This window comes from Pimephales promelas, chromosome 10 (assembly GCF_988280905.1).
Source record: "Pimephales promelas chromosome 10, fPimPro1.hap1.1, whole genome shotgun sequence".
NCBI lineage: Eukaryota > Metazoa > Chordata > Actinopteri > Cypriniformes > Leuciscidae > Pimephales > Pimephales promelas.
In genome coordinates, this window is record NC_142778.1 from 23,624,401 (window position 1) to 23,638,082 (window position 13,682).

At 37.4% G+C, this 13,682-nt stretch overlaps 1 long non-coding RNA gene across 1 annotated transcript in view; it reads left to right on the top strand.

Moving 5' to 3' along the window:
• Nucleotides 1–342: 342 nt before the first annotated feature.
• Nucleotides 343–13,682, top strand: part of LOC120461983 (uncharacterized) — a 157,954-nt gene continuing 144,614 nt past the window's right edge. The window contains exons 1-2 of the long non-coding RNA XR_016145449.1: nt 343–380; nt 2,417–2,499. This is a non-coding gene — a long non-coding RNA (uncharacterized LOC120461983). The remainder of the gene's footprint in view (nt 381–2,416; nt 2,500–13,682) is intronic.

Consider the following 13,682-nt stretch of genomic DNA (forward strand, 5'->3'; position numbering starts at 1 on the left):
TGTTTGTGCTCCTCACCAGAACTGCTTTCACAGACAAACATTCCTTTATACTGAAAGGGTCGACCATTTTACAGTAAAAGGGAAATTAAATAATGTTCACACACATAATACATAACTACACTTAAAATGAAAATAATATTCAAAAAATACATAAAGCATAATTATACAAGGAAAATAATATGAATAATAAACAATACATATCTAGATACAATGAACATAAACACAATAAAACATGAAACAATAACCCCCTGCTCCCATTGAGAAATGGATTATGCCTACACTACCCACAATTCTTTGGGATGGCATAAAATGAGGAACAGGAAGGCCGCCCGTCCTCTTAAACACGCCCGGAAACCATGCTGCAGACATGAACCCAGAAGGTTAGTTTTGCAAATGAGGATAAACCTAATGATTTATGTAAATACCAAATTAAAAGAAATAGATCACTTGGTGTTTTTTATCAGTCTAATGTGCACCTCAGACTAGAAAAATTCACCAAATAATGAGAAACAAACATTTATAAAAAGAATATAAAGCAAACAGACACAGGGCACATACACTGCCATCAGGGATAACTTGGGACTTTGTCACAGTTATAATCATTTATATTGCATTAGATTTATTAGGGGGGTAGAGGAATATATAATTCATTGTGTGTATAGTTTTTACCTGTTTAGGCATTTTTTATGGTTTTTAATAATGGTTTTGGTTTTTTAGGCATTTCGAGAATTTTTAGGCAAGTCTCACTGTCAGAATATTTTAATTTAAGCCTATAATAATTATTAATAAAATAATTCTTACCAATAGCAATGATATTGTATAATTCATATATTTGTAGCTGTAAATAAGTTATTTATTATGGTCTGCATACCACATTGCAAGTAAATGCAATACTTTTTTTTGGTTTACTTTACCTTACTTGTTGAAACTTGCGTTAATGAGCTAAACCCACCGGTCCACCTCAACTTTTCGATTTAATAATGTGGCCCTGGAATGAAACTAATTGAATAGCCCTGGCCTAAATGTTTCATATTTTCAAGCTAAATAGCAAAAGCTCAAGCATATCAGCATGTAAAAGTATTAGGCCAACAGACAATCACTTTGCTGAGAAGTGCACAGCCATGCGTTCACATGCTATGGAAAGTAGGATATTTTCCACTTGTGAATTGGTATTTACCAGTGTGTTGTGTTCAAGTGCCTTTGTTGTCGTAATGTTGTAAAAAGATGGAGATCCAGACCTGTTATTTAGCTAAAACTATTTTAGATTGCTTAAGTCATCTGCAACAGCAAGAAAATGATTTATCAAAACTCAAAAGGTAAATAATATGCTATATATTTTCTAGATCATGAATAGTATATATTTTTACCATTCACAACTCTTGCGGTGCTCTCGACCATTTTGAAAAGTTCAAAATGGTTATGGTTATCTCATCTCGGCAACTCGTCCATCAAAATATTCCACGAGTTTCCCAGCAGAAAATACCACATGAGAGAAGACAGACGGGTTGCTCACGTCACATCTACGTCGTCAAGCTCTGTTTGAGTCGATTTGAGTCTGCGCGTCAGGAACAGAAGTCCTAAAAAATCGCTATAAATGGGCTTCACTTGTCTCAATTGAGTTTCAATGAGATGGCTCTGTCCACTTCTTATACTGTCTATGGAGGAGATGCTATTGGTTGCCAGCGGCAACGCCTTCAGAACTTCACAGAGGCGCGACTAAACATTCCAGAAAAAGCGACCGAGACAGCGCAGTGTTTGTATTCGGCCATCTTTTTTATGTTAATTGAGCATTCATCGAGTTCCGCCTGTCCCGCGAACAGTTGACCTGTTGTCCTTGTCCTGCATTGGATCCTTGCCCTCATCCACCTAATCTGTCATTTATTTTTGTTTTTATGATAAATAGAGCCAGCCTCCAAAAGTTATTAACCTGTCCTGTGTTTTTTTTTCTTTCTCACGTACAGACACGAACGTATGCACATGTATGTTGGTAGTATTTATAGTATAATAATATTTCATATAATCTAGATATGGAATAAATAGCATTCAATACAAAATGAACATGTCTCATAAATTGAAATAATTTTTTAAGTGAAAAAATATTTGCTTTGTTGTGCATTAGAACCACACCAGGCATTTAGTCATTTTACAAAATAATTACATTGATTTACATTTACATTGTTTATTTTAAGAAGGTTTTGAAATCCAAACGTAAGTTGCACTATGAGCAAACTTAAATGAATAAGTAAACCCAAAAACAAATTCTGTTCTCGTAGTTAAGAAATTATTTTCGGTATGTTATTTAAATTCTTTATCTTTTCTGCATTTCACATCTGCTGTAGCTTATTTCCTTTTAATAAACCTGGCATTGTACAGTATAATTATATTATTGGCTCAAAATGGCTTGTTGTGTTCCTAGATCCTTCAGTGCTGATGCCCTGCACCGTAGCAGAGGGGAGCTGATCATCATCTCTAAAGCATTATTGATGAACCATATGATTTGTAAGTAAAACCTCAAACATACACTAATGCCAAACATTGCGTTGAATGGTCTTGTTACAAATGTTATCACTTTTCACCAAAACAGTAAAAAAAATAATATTGTGAAATTATATAAAAATAAATAAATATCTGTTTTCTATGTGAAATGTAATTAATATTGTAAAATGTAATTAATTGCTGTGATCAAAGCTGTATTTTCAGCATCACAGCTTCACATCATCCTTCAGAAATTATTCTAATGAAAAGTGATGATTTAATTTGATGATTTGAAAAATTATTTGATGCTCAAAAAAAAACATTTACGATTTTTATCAGTGTTGAAAACAACTGTACTGCTTCATATTTGTGTGTTTTTCAGGATTATTTGATGAATAGAAAGTAAAAAACAGAAATCCTTACTCTCTCTTTCTTTTGGTCAATTTCATGCATCATTGCCGAGTAAAAATATGAATTTCTTCTATTTTTCTCTTCATTCTTTTTTAAATCTAGCCTGACTTCGTCATACTCATATTCTTGTCAGAATGTGAGTTCGAAACTGCTCCATAGGGCTTTGATTATGAGGCGTGTCTTAACCGAACCAGGGGAAAAAAAAAAAAAAACCTCTGCACTCAATTGGATAGTCGGTGAACCTACAACCAATCAGAGCAACACCATAAGTCAACTACTTTGCACACAGTTGTCAGCTACAGGACTTACTTATTTTAGAAGTTAAATAACGAGTGTTGCTTCTTTTACTTGGTCCTCCATTTTACAAATTTGTGTAAACTACCGTTTATATGTTTGGGGTCTACAATGAATCCTGGAGGGGGATAAATGGCTTAAACTGTTACAATGGTTTACACAAACACATTAATCAGCACAACTGTTTTCAACATTGATAATAATCAGAAATGTTTAGGATGTTTACATTGTAAGAATGTATAGTATTCAAATATAAAAACGTTGACTCGTTAGGTTAGGACACAGTTTTGCATTATGTGATTAATATACAGTACAACAAAATAAAAGAAAACAATATACCTCTATCCCAAAAAAAAAAAAAAGAAATCAATAAATAATTAATAAAAATAATCTTGCATTACATACTGAAATCAGACAAGCTCAGTGCCAAATCATTTTCTGCTATTTTTTTTTTTTTTTTTTTTTTTTTTTTTGTGTGAATTGGAATATGAACAAATGATTTTGGGTAGTGGTGGACGATATATCGGCCGCCGAAATAACATCGCCTGATTTGGTACAATTTTTACACATGGGTATCATTCCGATGTCAAAATAGGGCCGATGTGAACAGGCTGATAATCATTCCTGTGTATTTGACGTGTGTCTAGATGTGAGTGTGGGAGCAGGGATGTTTGTTTTTGCAAGTGCATACATTATGAGCGCAAGTCTTGTCAGTTTAAACATCAAGTGCAAGAAGATTGGAACTTGCGCACTGTTTACTGTCAGTCTTACTAAGGTGTTTTTGTCCCGCCAAAGCCATATTTGACCGGTGAGTGATGTAGATGACTGACTGCTGCGCTTGTTTAACTGAGAGAACAAGCAGAGAGAACGAAGTGTGTGCGCACACTCTCACCGTCTTCAAACCTTTACAGTCTATGCCTTAAACTGTCTTGCTCTCTCGCCCTCCCTCATGCATATTAATGAACTGAGTTTATTGAATATCTTTGAGAATACACAATAGTAAAAGTTCGGAAGAGTGAGTTTTTTTTTTTTTTTTTTTTCTGAACTACCATTGGTTGTGAATTGTGCTAAAACAATGTTGCCTTATCTGCTCTGAAAAGCTTTCCCCACGTTCAGATGACATAAAATGAAAAAATCTATCTAGTGGTGAAATGTTTTCTGTGTTGAGATAAATATTGTGCTATGTCCTAAACTGCCTGGATAATCAACAACGTGTACCGTGGTTCATTAATGACACGTCCGATTCGTGAACTAATTGTTTTTGTATCGCAATGCCATTTTTTTACCAATATTGTGCAGCCCTAATCCTCGCTATGCGTTTTCTATACAGAGATATCAACATCTGGAAATATCGGTATCAGCCATTACGGTCACAAAACGCAACAGGGAACAGAAAATCCAATAGCGGTAGTTTTAATTAAAGGGCAATCCAAATTCGTAGTCATCCAGGCAGGGGTCAAAATCCAATAAGGCGATCCAAAACACAAGACAAAAACAAGAAACGGGCAGATACAGACTATGCAAGTGTGGTGACATAAAACAGACAGGGAACATACACACAGATCTAACAAAGAACCAACCAGGAACAGCTGGGTACAATGATTACGTGGAACAGTGATAAGTGCCCGACAGAATGCTGGGAAGTCAAATGTGAAGGACACGGTGAGAATAAGGACCTCTAGTGACAACCCAGGGAAACACAACCAGACACTGTGACAATTACAGCAATATTAATATTGGTTATTGGTATCGGCCACAGTTTTCACATCAGTAATTGTTCACTAATTGTTGGTGATTGGTGAACGCGAAAGATAAACCTGATGTATCCTTGGATGAAGGACGCGAAACAAAGCCTGCCTTCAAAGGATCCTTTCAATCAAGACATCCTCTGAAGGAGCTTGATGACATGGCAGCTGAGATATGCAGCATTACTAGGAATCAGCTTTCTGATTGAGAAGCACCCATAGTTACATTATGCCAAGCTTACGACAAGTGACTGTGTTAATGAGTCAGTTGATTGGTTCATTCAGCCAATGCAAAAATGCTGATTTATTCAGGAACAAAGTGTTGGCCTGAGCCAAGCTAACTAGCAAATTCAATCATAATAACATTAAAAATAACATGTTTGAAGCAATGCGAGTATTCAGAATCGGACAAAAAGGCAATGTTCAAGACTGTGTACTTAACAATGATGAAGAAACACAATTACTAACACTAAATACAATTATTTGTTTAAAGTTGTTGATTATATCTATAGAAAGAATGTATTGCCATATACACACTTTAGTTTCAAAAAGTGTTGTGGTTTCCTGTACCTTAACTGCCAGGAATGAGAGTTTTATGAAGTCTCCATAGACTTGGAGTTCCAGGAAGAAGAGAAGGCAACACACCTAAATTACTCCTTTGTTAATTTCTCTACCCGTCTGTCATACCCCCTAAAGGGATTTGAGAAACAAGGGCTTCAACGCAATCGGAGCCATTTTCAATCCTGTGTCAGGTTTAAAACACACCTGCAGAAACTTATAATATTGCGTTTCACACTAATCACATTTGTCATATATTCCCAAGTACTTCATTCTGTGACTAAGCCACCATAGCTTCGCTCAGCAACGGATGTGTACACCTGTGTGTGAGAGATAAATTGCAGCTAGTTTTGACGTTTGTGGTGATCATTACTTCTGTGAGTTACTTTGGAAGGTATTGAGTAAGTCTAATGGGTGCTCAAGTGTATTACTGCGGTAAAACTATACACCTCTGCTTCTTGGAAAAGCTCTTAGAGATATCTGAGTGACTGATAAAGTGCTTTTAACAGAGCAGTATGGACCGAAATCATATTATAAGGCATCAGAGTTCTTAATCTTGATTGCTTTTGCTGATGTTCATTTCAGTCACTACTGTGTGAGGACATGCACAAAAACTGATCTTTATGGGAATATATAAGTATATATATGGCATTATAAAGTTATGCATAATCCATGGGACTTAATCAAATAATACCTTAAAAGAATATTTCACCTTAAAATTAAACATCTGCAGTGATGGAAAACATACCTGTATGTTGTCATGACTTACTGATCTTTTTCTTTATCTTTTTTTTTTTTTACTAAAAAAAAAACACCATGTGGTCATATAGATCATATATTAATAATATAATAGATATGGGAACTAAAAACTAGTCCTTTAAAAAAAGTAGTTAGACAGTAGTTAGTGGTTGTTTATGAGGAAAAAAAACGTAGTGGTGGTTAGTGGTTGTTTACGACGCGTCATCAATCCGGAAGTCGGCCACTTTGGAGGCACTGAACAAAAACAATGCCACTGAACTGAATGGACTCGCAAATTTGGCTGATTATTTCTGCAGAAAAATGGTCGAGTTTTGGTCTTTACGAATCGGTCGCATCGGGAAAAAACATTTTGAATTCTATAGACTGCCAAAAGTTAAATAGAAGAGTGCAAAAAACTGATGAATGTGTTTGTGGTTGAGAAAGAAATAGCATCAGCTCATCAGCCACATGTGTAAATGAAGCGTTGACTGGCTGAAATATTGACGTAGTTAACTATGGCTACATTCACACTATCTTTGTATCAGATTGGAATCTGATCTAAAATTATGTCCACTGTGTATCGCAACTGTTCAGATCCGATTTTTGAATCCATGCAGCTCTTGGGCAAAAAGGCACTGACATTGACATTGATGGAGGGGTTTGCGTTTGCAATATAGATGTTTTCTTATTTAAATTTTACAACATGATAATGTGGAGCCTGGACTATACTGCATATTGAGATCTGTAGGAGGCTGTATATATGTAACGTTACAGATTGTTTTTTGTGTATACATTTTGAGCCCGTTCACATCCCAAAGCGCCATATAGGACGCTTTTGCAAAAGCGTAAATATCCAACGCACATGGCACCCTTTAACGTGAAATGAGACGCAGATATATTTGGGCAGAAGGCGCCCCCTAGTGGTCTAACCCTTACCCAACACCATACCTAAACTTAACCATTAACCGAAGCGTCTCATTAGACGTTAAAGGGTGCCATGTGCGTTGGATATTTACGCTTTTGCAAAAGCGTCCTATATGGCGCTTTGGGATGAGAACGCGTTGACATTTTATGTGTGTTTGAGAGTCAGCCGAAATCCGATCGTTCAGACTGAAGCTGATGTCCTGATATGCGAATAGGATTTCAAACCACATGGCTGTAGCTTGAAACGGATTTCATGTGCTTTTTTGGACTGACAATCTGAGCGTAGCCTATGTCGGGATAAGAAATAGAAGGAAGAATTGCAGTTCAGGCTAGAGAAGCTAGCTCGTTCGCAACTTTACCGCAGATTAACTTTATTTTGTCAATTTTGTGCTCTCTCATGCTTACTAAGTCCTTCTTGCACCTACCATGTGTTCTTTCTGTGTTTTTTTTTTTTTTTTTTTTTTAGTTAATGTGTTCAGTAGTACATAAACAGTGCAGCCCATGCTGTTGTTTACATCCGAGCGACTCCATAATGGCCGCGCATCCAAGTTACAGCCCAGAATGTGACGCCGGTGAAAACCCTCTATAGTAACTGCTTTTAAATGCAAGTAGTTCTGGAAGATATCAAAATGGAATCCTAAAAAAAGTCTGTAATGCCTTATAATACACTGCAATTCGTATCTTCTCATAAATAATTAATGTTGATGGAAATGTGATGTAAATTAAATTGTTGTTTGGATTTTGTTGCTAATAATTAAATTTAAATTTTAATAGAGGAAATGGAAGCCAGTTGAAATGAATGACGTTTATGTGCCAATCTCTTTGATTGACAGAAGAATGTTTACATGAGGCATTTTTCTTTGATCTTGTGCCTCTTAAAGATGTTTTCCGTTCCTCCGCTCAGCGAAGCGTGAGCAACACATTTTCAGCCAATGAATGCAAAGCATGTATGTGTGTAATCAAGTCTGTCAAGTATCTCAGCATCATTCTCGGCTTGAATCACATGAAAACAACATCAGTAAAATCAGACACTAATCAAGGCCTCAAAAAAAACAGATGAGTTAATCCTCCAGTGACTGGCTGTCTTGAATCACCCTTTTCAGAATATCAAAGCATCAAATGAGCGGGTTTTGCCATTATTATGCTGTAGTATGCATTTATTGGACCTTATCTGTTTCACTGCTGTATAGCAGCATTTCTTTACTGTCTACTTATGTTGTGACATTCCTCGTTTGTCAATAAAAAAATAGAGTTCCTTTAATCACATAATCCTAAAGAAATGTCAGTTTATCCATAAGGATTTTATTTGATACTTAGAATTCTATTGGATATTGTTTTTGTTGTTGTTTTTGACAAAACACTGCTTGAACTGGAATATTGTCTTCCTTCTGGAGTTAAAGGGTTAACATAGGGTATTAAATATATAAAACTAATATATATATATATATATATATATTTACAATTTTTTACTAATACCATTTTCTTAAATATATATGTATATTTTTTTTCCATATAATATATTAAAGGTGCACTTTTTCATACTGAGAATCATTGTAGTTCCCTTTTGGAATTTAACACTGCTTCTGGATCAATAGATAATTTTTACTGGATCCACCTTATGATTTACCTTATCTCTTGAAATTATCATAACTACGGGACATTGTACTTTTTGAGTTTAATTTTTAAGGTAGATTCTCATTGACAATGTAAAGGCTTCATTTATTTAAATAACATATAATTTTATTTATTTTCATTTTGAGGTGAAATATTGTCCATGTTTTTTTTTTTTTTTTTAGTTTTTTTTAATTCTATTTCGAAAGTCTCCACGAGAGACTTTTAAAATGTATGATGCATATGATTGGAATTCTAAATTTCTTATTGCATTTTGGGGACTAGTGGAATGTTTGGCTATAGAAAATAAATAAGAATTCATCACCAGACAGCTGAGGTAGACCGGGTAAGTCTAGATGATCTTCCCTTGCCTGTGACCTTTGCCGAGCTCTCAAATGCATTAATACCTTGTCAACCCCACAAACCATTACTCTTTCAATCACATCTCTTTCTCAAATCACATTCCCTCACCCAAAAACACACAGCGAGGACAAACACACTAGCTCCTGCACTCGGCGGTGTGCCCAGACTGTAGATGCCTCTCCAGATTACCAGAGCTGCAGATCTTCCCGAGTCTGGGGAGCTGATGCCTGACGATGCGACCTGTCACGGTACTTCTTTTTTCATCGCGTCCCTCCAGGCTCCAGATCGATAGCTGCACTAAGTCACTGTGGCGATTGCCGGGTTGATATTGATCATTTATTATTTAATCGAAGCCCCATGCAGAGGATAGACGGGAAGAGTGTGTGGGATGAGACACCACGGAGGGTCTGATATCTTATCCAGTTATACAATAAACACACAGCTAATGGATTTTAGCACCATTAATAGTGCTCAGACTAGGCATGAGTAATAATGACTGTATCCTCAGTGTTAATCATCGATAGGGAACAGTTATTCTGCACCCACATCCGATGCGGAACCTACAGGGCTGCTAAACAGATAATAATATGTGCACATGAAATATTGCTTTGAGTTAAAATTTATTTGTAGCTTAGTATATGGTTTCCTCTAAGAAATTAGGATAATAATGTATTTTGTAACCTGCATACTAAGCAACAACCAAGAGTGACTGTATAACCTTGCTTTCTGGACTACCTCCCTGTTCACATACAGTTATTTTTTAACTCATTATGTGACATTCTCAAACACATCATCCCTCAACAAAAGTTTAAACCAGATCAGATTCCAACATAAAGCGAGTTAGTCCTATAAGAAGCATCATTAAACATTATAACTCGGTGAACAAACAGTACCAAATCTGAAAAAGAACACTTTTAAATCATATTACCTCTGCAATTCAGAAACTGTGCATGGGCTTCGACAGACACGCACACTCGCATGTGACATCTTCGGTATGAGCAGCAGGGGAAGTATGTGGACTCAACATTAAAGGTGAATGATGCAACATAACGCCAGCAGGTGTATGTAGAATAAGGATGCATTTACACCATGTTGAAATTACCATATAGGTTTCAACTTGTAAAAAGCAGTCACATCCTTGTAGAGCTCATAATTTGAAAGATGGGACTTTTCTGAGCTCTTACTTGTACCACGTGACCACTGCAGATTAATTTAGGCTTTGATAGTGTTGCCATATAAATGCATATTTCCCAATCCCATGACGTGAACAGTTTTCGAAAAGAACATCACATGTTGTCCTCAAGTGATTCTGACTTGAACGCAGCAATTTACAACGGCTTTGAATGCGGCTCAACCAATCAGAATCGAGGACTCATCCGTTTTCTAAAAACAATGGGGGAAAAAACACGTTCTGTGTGAATGGCACCTATACCTCGAGCCTGTTCTCACGTAAATGCGTCTCTATAGCACGCATTGTTTTATCGTTCAATTTATACGTTCAGTTTTTATTGTTAGCAATTTATATCAAATTTAATTTTATTTATATGCAAGTTCAAAAATTTGATATGCAGTTCATTTGCGTGTATACCAGCCCATTCTCACTCCCAAGGCGTCACCTAACTGACGCCTTGGGAAGCATTTGACCATGCTTCAATATCTGACGCTTTAGGCGCCCTTTAGCGTCAGTTAGATGACGCCCTAGGATCGCGTGTACCCTACCCCCACCCCACACCTAAACCTAACCGCGTCCTCTAACTGACTCTTTCCTTTAGCGTCAGTTAGATGACGCCCTAGGATCGCGTGTACCCTACCCCCACACCTAAACCTAACCGCGTCCTCTAACTGACTCTTTCCTTTAGCGTCAGTTAGATGACGCCGTAGGATCGCGTCATGTAAGTGACGCTAAAGGGCGCCTAAAACGTCAAATATTGAAGCATGGTCAAAGGTGACGCCTTGGGGTGAGAAAGTGTTGTGTATACACATGCACCCCACGCCACTAATTCTACCCAAGCATATAATACACACACACAGCCCACACCACTACTAAACCTACCCTAACCAACCCATGTATCCTATGCACGTAAAAACTCATTTTCGCATATAAATTGCACGGTAAGCACACTGCGTGCTATAGAGACGCATTTAGTGTGATCGTGTTGATACAGCTGACTGCATCCGCTGTTTTCAGCAAACGTCTAGATAGATCACATAAGCAGATTTTAGGTCTGACAGACTAATTGCAGATTTGGAGGGATTTCGATAAAAGACAGGGGGCTCTAATACTTATGTTGCCAATGAAGATTGAAAGAAAGCACAGCATGTTCTTGATGTTGTACCTTTGAGAGATGGTTTACGTTCCCAGTAGTTAATGAATCGTTGCTTTGTTTTACCAAGAACATGCCATGGTATGAGAAAATGTTTTAGGGAAGTGGTTTTCAATCCTGGACCCACCACTCTGCACTTTTTGTATGTTTCTTATCTGACGGTCTTGATAGAGTTCATAGAGTTTTCATCTAATGAGCTGATGATCTGAATCAGGTGTGGTAAATAAGGAAGACATACAAAATGTACAGAGCGATGGGTCCACAGGACCAAGATTGCTGTTGTAGGTCTTGTATGATAAGGGTCAACGCATTCTCACCCCAAGGCGTCACCTTTGACCATGCTTCAATATTTGACGTTTTAGGCGCCCTTTAGCGTCACTCATATGACGCGATCCTACGGCGTCCTTTAACTGACGCTAAAGGAAAGCGTCAGTTAGAGGACGCGGTTAGGTTTAGGTGTGGGGTGGGGGTAGGGTACACGCGATCCTAGGGCGTCATCATACTGAAGCTAAAGGGCGCCTAAAGCGTCAGATATTGAAGCATGTCCAAATGCTTCCCAAGGCGTCAGTTAAGTGACGCCTTGGGGGTGAGAATGGGCTGTAAGGGTATGTTAACGTTGTACTAAAAACAGAAAATGTTTAACTTCCTGTTTTTCCTGTTCTGTTGTCAAAACAGGCGATGTTACTTTTTAACGAAACACTACACGCCTATAGACTGAAAACATTGTGCACTTGTGCATGACATCGCCATTTTCACAAATTCGTGTTTTTGTTGTTTACTTGGAGATAATAGCTGTATGGTTTTCAAAAACTTGATTTTTAGTCCCCCAAATCAAAGTTGTCATGTAAATGAATGGCAACAGTGCATTTCAATCTTCAAAAAGATTTCAGTTTTAAGTTGAAAATGATCTTGGGCCCTGACTAAAATCATTTAGTAGTGGTTTAGTCAGTGTTTAACTTGAAAATACATCAGCGGTCTTGATCAATCTGTCAGTCTGTTACAATAACATTTAATCATGTTAATATAAAAAAAGAAGAGAGACTGATATCACAATTCATGACTTATGCAGTAAATCAACGCATTCTCACCCTAAGGCGTCACCTAACTGACACCTTGGGAAGCACTTTGACCATGCTTCAATATCTGACGCATTAGGCACCCTTTAGCGTCAGTAAGATGACGCCCTAAGATTGCGTGAACCCTACCCCCACCCCAGACCTAAACCTACCCGCGTCATCTAACTGACGCTTTTCCTTTAGCGTCAGTTAGATGACGCCGCAGGATCCCGTCATTTAACTGATGCTAAAGGGTGCCTAAAGTGTCAAATATTGAAGCATGACTTTAATACAGATTGAGATGTGTTGTGATGTAGCATGCGACACCAGGGTGCTTTGACTGTGAAAAAATACAGTATTAACCAGCATTTTTTGTTTTCATTCTATGTGTCGAAATGGATGATATTACAATGATAAACAAAGTATGTTTTTGTTGAGACCGAGAGAGAATTCATTCAACTGTAGGGGGCTTCATTAAACCATCTCTGTAGACTTTAATCTTTTGTGAAATACAGCACATTGATTTGTCTTTTAAGGAAGAACTGATGAGCCAAGACTAATGAACTTACATGATCATTGACTTCTTCACTGTAACTTCTAAATGCGTTCATCTTGTCCCATTTCCCGCCGTTTCACTGCGTGTGACTGGTTGTTCGAGTGACTGTCAGGCTTGTGTTGTTGATCAGATTCCAGTTCTCCTGTAGGGACGTGCGTGTTCAGTACGTCACCTTGTCTCCTGACTCCCCGAGGGCCCAGAGAGATGGCACATATGGCCGTCCTGCTCTCCCCGCTGTCAGACTGGAGCACCACTCCCTCTATCATCACCTTGCCCGTCTTCTTTACTCTCTAATCCGCTGTCAAAACTCACCGTCCCATTTCTGCTCTGATGCCTCAGACAATCAAAAATGCATACTGTACTTCGAGATGCAATTTACTGACCTTTTCAAACTTAATGATCTTGCAAAACAACAGGAAAATTATTTATCCAAATATGTTGCTGATTTTATTACACTTTTGGTGTATATATATATATATATATATATATATATATATATATATATATGCACTATATATAAATATGTATGAAGACCTCCAATGCAAGAGCCTCTAAAAGCCACCGCTGTCAAAAATGAAATAATATTCAGTGAATGCTCTCCGCAAGTACTCTAGAATACGCTCTTCAA